At 42.8% G+C, this 15,969-nt stretch overlaps 1 protein-coding gene across 2 annotated transcripts in view; it reads left to right on the top strand.

Annotated features, from left to right (window-relative positions):
- Positions 1-1,908: 1,908 nt before the first annotated feature.
- Positions 1,909-15,969, top strand: part of PXYLP1 (2-phosphoxylose phosphatase 1) — a 105,348-nt gene continuing 91,287 nt past the window's right edge. The window contains exons 1-2 of one of the 2 annotated variants that reach the window (XM_038416684.2): positions 1,951-2,132; positions 11,190-11,259. The gene's annotated coding sequence lies outside the window, so the exon portion shown is untranslated. Of the gene's footprint in view, positions 2,133-11,189; positions 11,260-15,969 lie in introns of both variants that reach the window. The other variant, XM_038416683.2, reaches the window with a different exon arrangement.

Here is a 15,969-nt window from a genome sequence, read left to right as displayed (position 1 = left end):
GGATTCCGTGAAGGAAATTAAATCCTTTTCATTAGTTAGAGAACAGATTGGGAGTTCCTAACTGCCAAATCCTTTGTGAGTTATATTTAATTCTAGGCCCAGATGGGGATGTAACTCTCCTTGAAAGCACTTACTACCATGGCTTAATCAATGAGATGAGTCATGACAGTTTGACTGTTCTTGGTAATATTTGCAGGATTGGGCCCCAGGGTTAATGCTACAGACCTGAATGTATTGTTTGCTTTTTCTTTTGATAGTCAACAGCTGGTGTCCAATCTCCATTATATACCATCTAACTGTTAAATTTAATTTGTGTCACTAAGCAGAATTATTCAACTTTTTAAATGTAGGTTATGTACCTAAATATGAGTCAAAGAAGGGAGTAGGTTTTACACTAAGATTACAAAAATCTATACAATTTAATTTAATAGTTCCAGAGATTAAAAAAAAAAGGTTTATTCAAAAGAACAGACTTTAGAAGAAAATGTGGGACAATGATGGTGTAGAACAATCTTCTACTATGGAAAAAGACTGGTTTAATAGTTGAGGGTTATAGATTATCAATGTCTCCAAGTAGTTCATAGAGTTATGAAATAAGAAGTCCAACTCAATTTTATCTTTTATTGGAAATTCCAACAGTGTTCCTCTGTCTGTAACTGAAATCTGTCTTTCTTAAAGGGGCAATCCTGAAAAGACATGCCAGATCTCAACAGTAGATCTCAGGAAGGCAACTGTGATGACAAAAACAACGACGAGTTCTTTTGGCACCGTAGAGACTAACAAATTTATTTGGGCATAAGCTTTTGTAGGCTAAAACCCACATCATCAGATGTATGGAGTGAAAAATACAGGAAGCAGTGTATATATATGGGGGGAATCAGTGCTAACGAGGCCAATTCAATTAAGGTGGAAGTGGCCTATTCTCAACAGTTGACAAGCAGGGGTGAATATCAAGAGAGGGAAAATTAATTTTGTAGTGCTAACGAGGCCAATGCAATCAAGGTGGATGTCGGCCATTTCAACAGAATAGGCCACTTCCACCTTAACTGAATTGGCCTCAGTTAGCACTGACCCCACTCCACTTGGAAAGGCAACTCCCATCTTTTCATGTGCTATGTATATATATACTGCTTCCTATATTTTTCACTCCATGTATCTGATGAAGTGGGTTGTAGCTCATGAAAGCTTATACCTAAATAAATTTGTTAGTCTGCAAGGTGCTACAAGGACTCCTTTTTGTTTTTGCTGATACAGACTAAAATGCCTACCACTCTGAAACCTATGATGACAGAGTTTATCAGTATTTTTGCACATGGTGGTCAACTATAGTTTGTTTTCTTATACAGGGAATTAATCACCATACACATAAATCTTGGGAGCAATAGGAGGTAGTGAGAACATTACATTGATCCGCAAGTATGTATTCATAATTCAATACTATTAAACCTAGCTCTAGCTTTTGATCTTCACCAATTCAAGGAAAAACAGAGAAGTTTCAGATTCTGTATGTTACGCATTATGACACTGGTGAAGTCACAAGCACTGGGGAGCTCATCCTGTGGCCTGGGGGGTGTCCCAATGCCCAGGGCTCAATCCTGAGCGGGGCCTCTGGGTGACACTAGAATAGAAACCAAATCACCTCCTCTGTGCAGAGGGGAAACTGAGGCACGGGCAGGGTTGATTTGCCTGGGGTCACTCACTCGGGGAGGCAGTGCCCGCGCTGGGAGGAGAGCCCAGCCCTAAACCCGGGCTCCCCTCTGCCTCGCCCCTATTGAGCGTCTGGGGTCACACGGAGGAGAGCGGGCGGGCTTAGCGCGGAACGCCGGTTGTGGGCAGCGCGGCTGAGCCGGAGGAGTCACCGCGCTGCTCCCCGTTCGGGGGCGGAGGGAGCCCAAGCTGCAGCCTCCCGGTTGCGGCGGCAGGGGGCGCTGGCGGCTGTTGGGCCGGGCCCCAGGGAGCCCCGCGTGTGCGGGCGGGGCAGGAGGCGGCGCTCGGCAGAACTTGATCCGCTCTGCGGAGTCCGACTTGGGGCTGTCGCTCGGCGGCGGCGGCGGCAGCAGCGGGAGGCGGCGGGTTCCGGCTCCAGCCCCGGGCGGAGGCGCTGAGCGGAGCAGACGGCAGCCGCGGAGGAGGTAGGAGCCGCCACCCCTTCCCCCGCGCCGGGCTCCCCGGGCAGCGCCGCCACCGCGCGTCCTGCTCCGGGCAGCCTCTTCCCCAGCGGGCACCCGCGGCTCCGCGCCCCCCCGGGCACCTGGGCAGCAGCGCTGCCAGCGGGCACCCAGCTCCGCGCGGACCCTTCCCCGCCCCCGCTCCGGCCGCCGCCGCCGAGCTCCCCTTGCCCTCTGCTTTGTGCGGGGGGAGCCACCGCGGTGTGTGACCCGCTGGGCTCCTCCGCTCCCGGGGTCGCGGCCAGAGCAGCCGGGCTGGAGCGTGGGGCGGGGCGGCCCCTGCTCCGGGGTGGGCTCGGGCTGCGCCCGGCGCTCCCTCAGGGCTAGTGTCTCTTCCCCCAGAGCGGGGCAGCTCGCCCGGCGCCAGCGTGGGGCACCCACGTAGCCCAGTGCCCTGAGGGGCAGTCGATAGCCGCGCTCCGGCTCGGATGAGTCTCCAGCCGCCTGGATTGGGAGCTCCTAGCGCGGCGGGGTCTGGTTCGCAAAGGGTCCCGTAGGTGCTGCGATCCCTTAATTAATAATAACAGTGCAGCGGCTCTCCAGCGACATCCCGAGCGCAAAGAGATGGGGTGAGATTTTCAGAAATTACAGAGCTACCAAACAAACGTGTTTACAGCCCCAAAGCTTGCCTGCTGTAACCCGCTCCCCCCAAAAGACCCCCCCCCCCCAAACTCCTCCCTTTTGGCATTGAAGATTAAGCTGTGACAGCCCATTCGGGTTTAAAGAAAAGGAGGACTTGTGGCACCTTAGAGACTAACAAATTTATTAGAGCATAAGCTTTCGTGAGCTACAGCTCATAATGCATCCGATGAAGTGAGCTGTAGCTCACGAAAGCTCTAATAAATTTGTTAGTCTCTAAGGTGCCACAAGTACTCCTTTTCTTTTTGCGAATACAGACTAACACGGCTGCTACTCTGAAACATTCGGGTTTAGTGGCCTTGTCTTCAGTTGGGCAGATGTGTGTTCTTACCTTGACATAAGGAAGACAAGGCAGTTTGTAGCTTTCACTCATGCCCGCTGATGCAGAGTTTATCTCAACCTGCCAACATATCTAAAAACTACGAACTGCCTTCTCCTTGCTAGGATTTCCCTTTGTTACCATGTGTTCACTAACAAAAGGTGAGAACACTTTTTTTAAAAATTGTGGATTATCCAATGAGATTTAGCCCCCTAAATTCCTACGGATATGTCCGTACAGCCACCGGCAGCAGTCGTCCCTGTCCCAGTGGACAGGCTTGGGCTTGTGGTAGCCAGTGTAGACAGCGCTTTGAAGTTGTGGCTGGGTGTGGAGCTGGGACCAGAGCAGCAACTTCAGAGCAATCTGTGCAGCTGTTTTTAGAATGCCATTAAGCTACAAGCCCTACTAGCTGGAGTCTCTCAGCCCAGGCTGGGAGGTTTGCTTCTGTGGACTGTGTAGACATATCCAAAGTCATTTTACCCATTGGCTTTGTCTACGTGGGAAAGTTTGTCAGTATAATCTAAAGCGCGACTTTACACCTGTATGGTTATCCTGGTATGATCTCCTTTTGTGGACACTAACTTTGGGATGAAAATGGCTTTTTTTCAGTTCAGTCTGTTGCTTGTGGTGAGGTAAAAAGTAAACCGGAAAAAGTTACTCTTACCAGAATAAATGTTTCAGAGTAGCAGCTGTGTTAGTCTGTATCGCAAAAAGAATAGGAGTACTTGTGGCACCTTAGAGACTAACAAATTTATTTGAGCATAAGCTTTCATGGGCTACAGCCTACTTCATCAGATGCATGCAGTGGAAAATACAGTAGGACAATTTTATATACACAGAGAACATGAAACAATGAGTGTTACCGTACACACTATAATGAGAGTGATCAGTTAAGGTGAGCTACACAAAGTAAAACTACTTCCCCGTGTTTATTCTCCCTCCCCCCACTGTTCCACTCATATTCTTGTCAACTGCTGGAAATGGCCCACCTTGATTATCACTACAAAAGGGTTTTTTCCCTCTCCTGCTGGTAATAGCTCACCTTAACTGATCACTCTCGTTATAGTGTGCATGGTAACACCCATTGTTTCATGTTCTCTGTGTATATAAAATCGTCCTACTGTATTTTCCATTGCATGCATCCAATGAAGTGGGCTGTAGCCCACAAAAGCTTATGCTCAAATAAACTTGTTAGTCTCTAAAGTGCCACAAGTATTCCTGTTCTTTTTGCAGGATAAATGTGTCCACACAGGGAGGTATAACTAGTAAAACTTCCTTATAGACAATTCCTTAGGTGCTTCTGAAAATTGTATCCTAAAATTTGCTGATTAGAAGTTAAACTTCTAAGCACCTAAATCGGAATTAGGAGCCTAAGTCACCTACGTTGACTGAAAATTTTACCCCTAGCTTGTCACTTGCCAGTCTGAATGGTCTACTGGTGGCAGCATCCCAGGCAAGTAACTTTTTTTTAAAATGGCTAAATAAATAATAAGTAATATTAATAGTAAAAAAAAAAAATAGAATAATCCCTCATAATGGCAAAGGCTAGATAGAATTGCCCCCTCTCCCCCTTGACACTTGATTTGTCTGCTTCCCTCACAAGTGTCTGTGCTTTCTTCCATTCCATCCTTCGCTCACGGAATAGTGCTCCGTGAACTGATCTATAAGGTGGCTCCACTCTCCTTTAAATTCTTTCTCAAGACCCACTTGTGCCATGATGCCTCTAAGAAATTAGCCAGCCAATGGCTAGCTGGACACTTAGGCCTCAATCCTGGAAATCTTAATTTTATGCATGCATGCATGCATGCATGCATGCATGCAAGTACACCCAGGGTATAATGAGCCCTTTGAGATCCAAGCCATTTGTTTGTTATAGCCAGAGGTTTGTGATAGCAAAAGAGACCAGCCATGATGGGATGGGGGAAGGGGGCTGGAGGAGCTGTCAGGTGCAGCTGCAGGGCTCAAGGTGGGATCCAGGGGCTTATTATATCCAAAGGTTTGTTGTTATGAAGGATGTTATAGCAAGCGTGTACTGTAATCCCAGTGACTTCAGTGAAACTAAGTGCGTAGAAGATTAAGCGTATAGGTGTTTGCAGGAATGGGGAATTAGACAGAAGCTGTGAGGTTGGGATTGTATCTTCCTATTCATGTGGTCAGTGCTTAATATATCACAGGTGCTACCAGAATATACATACTGATAATTAGATTTGTGCCTGCACTCGTACGCTTCATAACACTAGCCTTGCCCCCCCCCCCAAAAAAAAAAAGTGTTGGCTGCTCTTGTAATATCTTAGGGCTGATCTACACTGGGAATTTACATTGGGATAGCTGCGTCTCTCAAGGGTGTGAAAAATCCACCCTCCAGAGGGACATAGCAATGCTGACCTAACCCTGGTGTAGACAGGGCTGGGTCGACAGAACACTTCTGTCAAGCTAGTCTCCATCACTTGGGGAGGTGAATTACCTGTACCAATGGGAGAACGCTTCCTGTTGGCATAGATAGAGTGTATTTTGAAGCGCTGTACCATTTTCAGTGTATACATATGTGACCGGGGTCCTAATGGGGAGCCAACTGTGGTCAGTCAATTAGGGTGAACTGCAAAGAATGGGGCAGACAGTCCCCATAAAGCTGGTGGATATTCCAATACCTGCATTTTACCAAACAAGCATAAAACTGCTTCTTGATTACCTTACTGGTTACTCAGAAGTCCAAACAACACAGTTCCCTTAAACTTATCCAGCCTCAGGCCTCCATCCAGGTACCCACGTCAAATATGATGATTTCTGTAAATCTTTATTTCATCATATGAAAGAAAAGGTTCTACCAATCCCAAAGGATCGTACAGATTACCTCCCGGTTTAACGAATGTTTCAGATCTTACCCAAATTCACGCTACAGCCAATTCTTATTAACTAAAATCTAAAGGTTCTTTTATAAAAAGAAAGAAAGGTGAGAGTTAAAATTGGTTAAAGGAATCAATTGCATACAGTAATGGCAAAGTTCTTGGCTCAGGCTTGTAGCAGTGATGGAATAAACTGCTGGCTTAAGTCAAGTCTCTGGAGTATATTCACAGCTTGGATGGGTCATTCAGTCCATTGTTCAGAGCTTCAGTTTGTAGCAAAGTTCCTCCAGAGGTAAGAAGCAGGATTGAAGACACAATGGAGATGTTCCCAGGACCTTTTATAGCTTTTGCCAGATGGAGGGCATCCCATTGTTCTTACTGTGGAAAATTACAGCAACAAGATGGTGTGGAGTCACATGGGCAAGTCACATGTTCATACCCCATTTCCCTTAGTCATTGCAGGAAGCCATTACCTACATTCCAGACAGCACATTTACATGACAGTCCACTCGGTGTAGATGGGTGTCTCCCATAATCCATTATCAACCAAGTATTGCTTGATGAGCCACTTAATTTGAAAAGTCCCTCCAAGATGTGCTGGGTGTTACCTTGTGGGTGTTACCCCAGGAGCAAACATTTGAAACCAAGTATAGAGCCAATACTTATAACTTCACATACAAAATGATACATGTATACAGATAGCCTAATCAGAACCAGCAAGTCATAATCTTTTCATAGACGCCTCACTCGACAACCTTTTGTACAATATTTGTTGCAAATATATAACAGTGGCTGCAACAATGATCTATATGGTCATAATTTAATCAGATAACGTCACAACATACCATTAGCTATGATATGTTTTTAAGTGGTGTAGTATGTCTGGTGTCAATTTTTTAAAAAAATTCAATCTTTGTGAAGTTCGCTGCCTTTAATATATTTAAGGAAAGTCCACTTTTTTCAGTGTACAGAAACTTCATCCTAAATTTTTTTTGTTTAGAACAGACTTTTTTGACTTTTATTGAACCTCCCTTGAAATTTCTTGTGTTGTGCATATACTGGGTCCTTTATAGAACGTATCACATAGGGCCCTACCAAATTCGTGGTCAATTTCACAGTTACCAAAAAAAAAAAGGCGTACTTGTGGCACTTTAGAGACTAACAAATTTATTAGAGCATAAGCTTTGGTGAGCTACAGCTCACTTCATCGGATGCATAGTGAGCTGTAGCTCACGAAAGCTTATGCTCTAATAAATTTGTTAGTCTCTAAGGTGCCACAAGTACGCCTTTTCTTTTTGTGAATACAGACTAACACGACTGCTACTCTGAAACCGGTTCACAGTTACAGGATTTTTAAAAAAGTAAATTTCATGATTTTGGCTATTTAAATCTGAAATTTCGCAGTGTTGTAATTGTAGCAGTCCTGACCCAAAAAGGAGTTGTGGGTGCGGGAGTGTCACAAGGTTATTGTAGGGAGTGGGTTGTGATACTGCTACCCTTATTTCTGCTCTGCTGCTGGTGACGATTCTGCCTTCAGAGCTGGGCAGTTGGAGAGTGGCGACTTCGGGCCGGGAGCTCAGCTTTGAAGGCTGTACAGAAGTAAGGATGGCATGGTATAGTATTGCCACCCTTACTTATGTGCTGCTGCCTGCAGAATGGGGCCCTTAGTCAGCAGCTGCTGCTCTTTGGCCACTCTGAAGGCAGCAGCACAGAAGTAAGGGTGGCATGGTATTGCCACCCTTACTTCTGTGCTGCTACTGATGGGGCGCTGCTTTCAGAGCAGGGCACCTGGCCAACAGCCACTGCTCTCTGGCTGCCCAGCTCTGAAAGCAGCACAGAAGTAAGGGTGGCAATACCACGACCCCCCTAAAATAACCTTGCAACCTCCCTGCAACTTTCTTTTGGGTCAGGACCTCCAATTTGAGAAATGCTGCTCTCCCCTGGGAAATCTGCATAGTATAGGGTAAAAACACACAAAAAATCAGATTTCATGGTGCGTAACGTGTTTTTTGTGGCCGTGAATTTGGTAGGGCCCTAGTTGTACAGAATTTTTGCCTCTTAATTTGAGTAAAATGTGAGTTCCTTCAAAAAGTGTGAGAAAAGAAAGGGTTAAAAGAGATGTTCATAACCATGCCTGTCTGAAGACTGAACTCTTGGCTGATGACTTTATGTAAGTGCTATGAAAACAGAATGACCAAGGGGATGACCTCGTTACTGCCGATTAAGGGACAAGCACCTATTTTCATCCAAAACTTCACCTTTTAAGAATATTTATGCTATAATTCTTTATAGGTAGAGAAAAAAATCTCTGGAGCAAGTGGATCTAGCATTGAGTAGCTGCATGAACTGTCACACATTATAATAAAGTTATTGTGCCAGCACTACAATAATAATGGGATGCTAAACTAACAGATTTTGGCAATGAGTAGTTTTAATACCGATGTCCTGTTTTGACATCTGTGGAAGGAGGATTAAAGCAGACAGAATTTGTAGTGGGTGGGTGTGAGTCAAATGAAAAGGAAAAGCTTCTTTTTTTAATCTCTTTTCAAAAAGGTGACTTAAAGTAGCACAGAAGGATAAATCATATTAACCTTATCGTAGTGGTTTTTAATTGTAGTCATTTAAATATTTTGTGTAAACTCAGCATTAGTAAAACACTACTTTAATTTTTGTAACAGGTAATATAAAAGTAGGCACAGCTTCTTGTCTCCTAGAGAGTTTCTGTTAGACCATCTCCTCCCCAAATAGAGGGAGTCTGATTTGCTATGAAGGTGCCTATGGAAATACTTCCATAATTAGGGTTACATTCTAGAATGATCTTAAATTGGGCCATAAATTCCTGCTTTTTGTTTTTTTCTTTTCGTAAAAGTAGTTGACCAGTTGTTGTAACATTTTAAGCCCTTTGAATTTTCTCTTTTTGAATTTTCTCTGCAGCTCTTGTCTGGTTTTTTTTTTCATAAATTTTTAATAGGAAGTCTTTGAAATGGGGCTGTCTGAAATTTTTCTGTGGCAATCTGACTTTGTTGTTGACTTTCTTTTTAAAACAAGATTGTCCATCTCTACAAAACTTGGCAGAAGGTGGATGCTCTGAGTAGATATGGTGCAGTGGGTAGGCTTTTTTAATTGGATTTAGGCTGTTTTTTAGCAGCTTTTTATATTATTATTGAAATCTTACACAAAAGAGCAAGCAGATCTGAGTGATGGAGGCTGGGTGCACAAAATCTTCCCTGTCAGGAGCTACCTTTCCTGTCACTTTATCACATGGTAGAGAAGGGTTTCCTTTGAAGTTGTTGACACACAAGGTTTTCTGCACAGCTACGGATGGAGAAATGGAGAAAAGCTTCTCCAGCTGCTGCTGCGCTTCTGCCTCCAACGCAAGTTCCCACCTTGACTGTAGTGTTACAAAAATCTAGACGATGAATACACAAACAACTTTGTTAAGAAGCAATTAGGGTTGATACACTCACAACCTAGCAGACACTAAATCACAAAAGCAAAGAAATGAAAAGTTAACCAACCTAACGTTATATATCCTCTACTTTTCCCCCACATACCTTACCACAAACACTGTACATCATATATCAAGCACTAGAAACTTACTTCTGTCCTGTGATTCTCAACCAGGGATCCAGGGCCCCTTTGGGGTCCCAAGCCGGTTTCAGGAGGTCCTCCAAGCAGGGCCAGTGTTAGACTCGCTGGGGCCCAGGGCAGAAGCCCGATCGCATGGGGCTGAGTCCTGCCACCTGTGGCTGAAGCCAAAGCCTGAGCAACTTAGCTTTGATGGAGCCCTGTGGCATGGGGCTCCAGACAAATGCCCTGCTTGCTACACTAACGCCGGCCCTGGCTCTTATATGCAGAAAACCAGTTGTTGTGGCGCTGGTGGGCCATGGAGTTTTTAGAGCATGTTGGGGAGGGGGGGCAGCCTCAGGAAAAGGTTGAGAACCCCTGGCCTAGGACAATACCTTGCAACATTCCCTTTATCATCCTTCTGCAAACTCCAAAACTAGCCTCTCCCACCATAACCGACTACTACACCAAACATCTACAACTGCTAGTGTTGGGGAGGTGGGGAATCTGATAAAGGGGTGTACACAGATTTGTGGGAGGACAAAATGGATGGAGCCTTTTGTAGGTGATACAGGATGGGTTTGGAAACTAGGGTATGAGAAAAATGGCATGGTGCTCTAATGAATGGTTTTGAATACATTTTGTTACCAAGTGTGGATGCCGCTAGACTATTTTCAAAACTCTGAAGTGTCTGTTTAAAAGAAAAATCTTAACACCTCAAACACCCCAATTTCTGAAATTGTCCTTGGAGAGAAATTTTGACCAGGGTTTGGCTGTGTCCATGTTTGCTGGCTATGTTCAAAACCACTCTAGGAGTTTGAATACAGTTTGTAATCATGACTAATCATGAATTAGTGATGATGGAGCCAGTAAGATAGCAGCGCTGCATTGATTCACATTCAAAAGGTTATTTATAAAAATACTGTAGCTTGGAAACCTTTCTCTTTTAAAAAAAAAAAAAATGCTTAAAATCTGTAGGGCATTTTAGGAACACCAAAAGTCTATGTGGAGATTTTAAATAATGGAATTTCTACTTACAGGTATTTTGAGAGGGACCTGGTAATTATATTGAAATACTATGGAGATTGTCTACTAAATATCATTTTACAGTATGTTTTTTTTTTTCTGTGTAGCATCTTTCAGGCAAAATGTATCCTGAAATGCCTTAAAGAAGTAAGTGTAGGTATAAATTACATGGAGTTGGCAAGTATAAATTAAAGCAGTCAATCATAAGGTCAGTAACAAGGTGATAATGACTTAAATTTATTTAAAAATGTATATAATCCATTCTATCCGGAAAGATACCAAATGCTCTCTAAATTATGAATTACTTCATCTGCCATCTATGCGGTGAAACAGTGACTCCTTAGTGAACATATAATACTACACAACAGTTAAGGGCAGAAAATTATGAATACTTTCTCTTAAAACTGCACAGGTTATTCCAGATCGGCTGATTGTAAGTACCTGGGCCTCAGTTTAATTCAAGTCAGTGAAACTCCACGCGGGAGCATTCATGTGATTCTCTTTGCAGTATCAGGATCTTAGTTTGGAATTTGGCAGCACTCAGGGGTTAGCATTCATTTTTTGTGTGACGTGTCATGTGATCTTTGATTACGGCTGCCCCAATACCTTGATTTTTGTCTCACTCAGGGAAGAAATTGAGGCATATGCAGAGGAGGTGATGAAAGATGAGACTTGCAGTGTTGGAGCTGATATCTTGGTACATGTCTTATATATATCTGATGGTATTTTAATATACGGCATGTATTTTAAATTTAATTGGTTGATCTTAAGGAGCAAAGATATTTTCATTATGCTGTATAGTTATGAAATATGTGCCAGACAATCAGATTGAACAGACACGGGAGGTAGAGACTTGTTCATGCCCAAAGCAGCATCTGACGCTTAGGGCATAAATAGGATTCAGATTCAGAATCAGATTGATTTAAATTTTTATTTATTTTGATTTAAACAAAATAAAATAAAAATTCAGGCAACAAGAAGTAAAATTATTTAAACAAGAAGACATGTAGAGTATGCTTTAAAAGAACTAATTTTTTGAGCTGAAATAATTAGGTTTGTTTTCTGAGCCAATAAGAAAAGAAGATATTCAATGATGTTGCAGTGAGTAAGCATTACTCAGGTGACCCATCTGTTAGATACAGTTTTCAAAACTGCATTAATCAGATGATATAATAGGAATAAAGTCAGCATCACAGAAATTTGTCATAGGATTACTGTGACCTGTTTTGAAAATTAAACCCAATGGCTTTGTCTCAGCATCTGTTTTGATAAATTGCACAACAAGCCAGGAGTATTTATGCAGTAGATCATTGTCCTGTGGTGTTCTTTTTCCATTGATGTTCTCTTGTGAGTGAAATTGTTAATGATTATTTTAAAGGGACAAACTAATACCAACACTAATTTTTACCATGCTCACTTCATTTGACTTCATATATTTTTTTTCTTGGGCTGGCTTACGTTCCCCATGTATTCGGACTTCTGTTTCATGCTACTTGAATTTCTGCTTAATGTTTTGACAGACATTCCCGGTGTTGGCAATCTGGCCTATGACTCCTGAAAAGAATCTTAGAAATAAATGGAAAAAACAAAACACAAACTATCGTGCAAACATTGAATTTGCACAGGAAAGCATTTAGAAGTCAGAAGGAGTAAAAGCTTAGGTGGACTATCCAACCATCAATCTGCCTGCTAGTGCATACGTTGTCTAATAGCCTTTAATTGAAAGATCCCATGCTATTTCCACAGCTTTGCTTGTTGTAGTATCGTGGGGCTCAACCTGCTTTAAAGTCACAGTTGCTGTTCCCCCAAGAAAATGCGTCATTCTCTATAGATATGGAGTGGAATCAGCACTGAACTCTATCCCCACTACATGCTCTAGATAAATCTCCAGTGAAACTCTGGGTTGAAGAAAACAGAAGATCCTGCCTGCTCCTAATGCACCACTAGCCCAATGTCAGGTGGGAGGAAGCTAAACTTTCTAAACACAGTCTTAGCTGTGTTCCTGCAAAGCAGAGATGGGAGAGTGGCTTCAATATATGCTGCTGCCCATCAATAGTAGCTGAACCCCTGTTTGTTGGGTGTTGTGATCATGAAGCTAGAGACCTGTAACTGCTGCGGCAAGATTTTACCGAATTACCTGAAGTGTCTTTGTGGGAAGTGAATCTACACATTCAGCATGTGAAATTTGCACTGAAAAAATAAATCCTGAAATGCTGGAAGTTAGTTATGTACATTTCTGGCAGAACTCATAGATGTTTTAAAACTATAAAAATTGATACTAATGCAATAATAAATCATAATAGATGTAAAAAAAAATAGCTGAGGGAAAGAAGGGTGAGCACAGTCTGCTGGGATGGAGAGCCACACTTGCCCAGCTCTTTTGGATAGAGGGGGCAGGAAGCAGTTCTGGCACTTAACTGCTTCAAAGTTTTACCTCAGCTCTGTGACATCACAGTGTAGATAAAAGTGAAGGATAGATAAGTGATCAGGAGACCCATCATTCAAGGAGAGGGAGCAGCCGCCGTAGTAAGAGTAGGACCACAAAAAAAAATCTGAAGATGGGAACCAGAAATCCAAGCTGGGAAGTACAGAGCATAGATAATTTTTATTTTTACTGGTTAACACTTTCTGTGCTGTGATATTTCCTGTATTTACCACAGGAAGCACCTCAGTAAAATTAGATATAAAAGTATGGTGAAAACCTTAGTGACAACTACTGCAGAAGAAAATTGTTTTATTTTGGGGGTTAGTGAGAATCAGGTGAACTGTAATGGTTGGATGCTGTAGGATTTTAAGCTGGTTGCCAATGAAGGGAAAGGTTTCAGAGTAGCAGCCGTGTTAGTCTGTATTTGCAAAAAGAAAAGGAGTACTTGTGACACCTTAGAGAGTAACAAATTTGTTTGAGCATAAGTTTTCGTGAGCTACAGCTCGCTTCATCGGAAGGGAAAGTCAGCTAGATGACTGGATGCAAGGTTTGGCTTAAAGTGGTAGGGAAGTTCCAGGCTAATCTGGTGAGTGGACAGAAGAGTTTAGTCAATTACCCCTTGAGACATTAAAGGCCAAAGCATAGATTCTGTGATGGAGGAACAATACACCAAAACAGGGTGGTTTTGTGTATAACAATGGATACATCTCCAACCTTAGCTGCCACTAAGGTGTGATATTTAGGTTGTGATACAGAACAGGTGGAGAACAGCTAGAGATACAGGATCACATAAAGAAAAGGAGTACTTGTGGCACCTTAGAGACAAATTTATTTGAGCATAAGCTTTCGTAAGCTACAGCTCACTTCATCGGATGCATTTATAGGAGTTCAAAAAAGCCAAACTGACTTAAGAACACAAGTCACATTGACTTTCCGCAAGATGAGGACAATGTGTAACTTTTATTACAAGCTAGATAATCAAAAAGAAATGTATTCCTTCATACTAGTACTAATTCAAGTGTTGGACATTGTGCTTGCAGAGTAGTCTGCAAGATTTGATTATTCCAGACAAGCTAAAGATTTTTGTCTCCAAAATTCATGACTGGTCACCATACTCTGACCTGTGGTGATTTGAGGAGATTGGGGAGGAGAGTGGGGGCAGGGAGGAATACTGTATTTTCAGCAGAAGAGAATGTAGGGCAATTGGAGTAATGGAAGGCAGAATATGCATGAAAAGGATTAGATAATGAAACTACAGACAGGGGTGTGTTTGTGTGTGCCTGCCTGCCTGCCTGCCTGCCTGCCTGTGTAGAAGGGGGATAATAATCCATATCCTGAGGGAGGTCTTTCAGCAATTCAGAAGTGTTTAAAAAATCCATCTTCCCCTGCCCCAGCCTGCAACTTTTTTGAGGTCATAATGTTTTCTGATCATCCACTGTTTGTGAACTGTGTGTTGTCTATTTACACTGTAAAGCTCTTAGAAGGCATGGTGGTACAGTTCTGAGTGTATGGCAGCCACTTAAGATTTGAATGTATCAGGGCATGTGTATGCTGCAGAATTAAGTTACGTTGACGTACAGCCACCGCAGTAATTAAATTGATTTTATATGTCCAAACTTGCTCCTTCTGTTGGCGGTGCAGATCCTTACCAGGAGCACTTGAGCCAGCTGTCAGTGTGAAGCATTTTGGGGCACTGACAGTGAGAGCCTCGCCAACCAGGGCTGACAGCCACCAGGGGCTGACAACTGGAACCGTTAATACAGTGTCTACACTGATACTATGTCAACCTAACTATGCTCATCTAAGTGCTACACCTCTCATGGAGGTGGAGTTAAGTTGGTGTAGTGGCCGACCTATATCGCCAGGAGCACCATTGTAGTGTAAATGCTTACAGAGTTAAGTCGATGTAAGCTGCCTTACGTCGACTTCACTCTATAGTATAGACCAGGCCTCAGTCATTCCATATCCACTGGTGCATTATTATAATTTAATTAAATGTGTATATTCTGGGATGTTTGCAGTCAGTCAAGCAGAGTACATGGGGCCATCACTACTTCTCTGCCTCCTTTCAAGTTCCAAATTAATTTTGGAGTAGCTTTATTAACAAAGTGATGCTCAATTTTTTTTTTTTAAAGCAGAAATGTATTTTTACTTCCTTCCACATCCAGAAGGCTGAAGGGATTTTTAAATTTTTTTTTTCAACCTTTAGAAACCCACCATCTCACTAAATGGGGAAGGGATTACCCTGACATTCTAGCCTTTTCATATGATGTGGTTTATGGAATATAAACATACCAGTTCAGGAAGTTTGTAAAGTCTGTGCCTCGTGGGGCCTGCACAGTGAATCCCTGGACAGTTGGGTTATCAGACAGCAATTTGGAAGGAGAAGGAAAGAGCAAGAATGAAGTTAGCCCTGAAGCAGTGTTAGGCAGGAAGAGGCACTGCAGGCTGCTCATGCTTAGATTTCACAGCCAAGCTGAATTAGTTGTTAGGAAGGAGTGAAAGGAGCTTTTGGACCAAAAGGTGACATCTGGTATCTCACTACTTCTGCGGGAAAGTGGGATCCTGGTGTATGAGGTGGCCAAATGAAGCCTGAGCTAAGAACACCCATTTGTATTTTGTTCTGTGCATGTCTCTCTCCCTCTCTCCCCTTGTCTCACCAATAAGTATACTGTGTTCACGAGCACAATTACCTTATATTAAGGATTTTCTTTAAAGCAAGACCTTTGAGTCCAGTCAGACCTAAGCATGGATAATTTGAGCTCCAAAAAACAATGTTTCAGCAAGTGAAGAGCATGTGAAAATGGGAGGGGAGGGTTGTTAAGGTTGCACAACATTTTCTAATATTATAGTAATAGTTTCTGGCATAGCTGTATAGTACTTTTAATGGGGGCATGCCACAAAGTCTAAAACTAAAGGATTTGTTTATGATCAAAAGTTATTTGAAAACTGTTAAGCTTCATCATTTGATTTGATTATAAA

The sequence above is a fragment of the Dermochelys coriacea genome, chromosome 9 (assembly GCF_009764565.3).
Source record: "Dermochelys coriacea isolate rDerCor1 chromosome 9, rDerCor1.pri.v4, whole genome shotgun sequence".
In the NCBI taxonomy this organism is placed as follows: domain Eukaryota; kingdom Metazoa; phylum Chordata; order Testudines; family Dermochelyidae; genus Dermochelys; species Dermochelys coriacea.
Note: the sequence above shows the minus strand (reverse complement) of the source record. Positions and strands in the feature narration are given on the sequence as shown.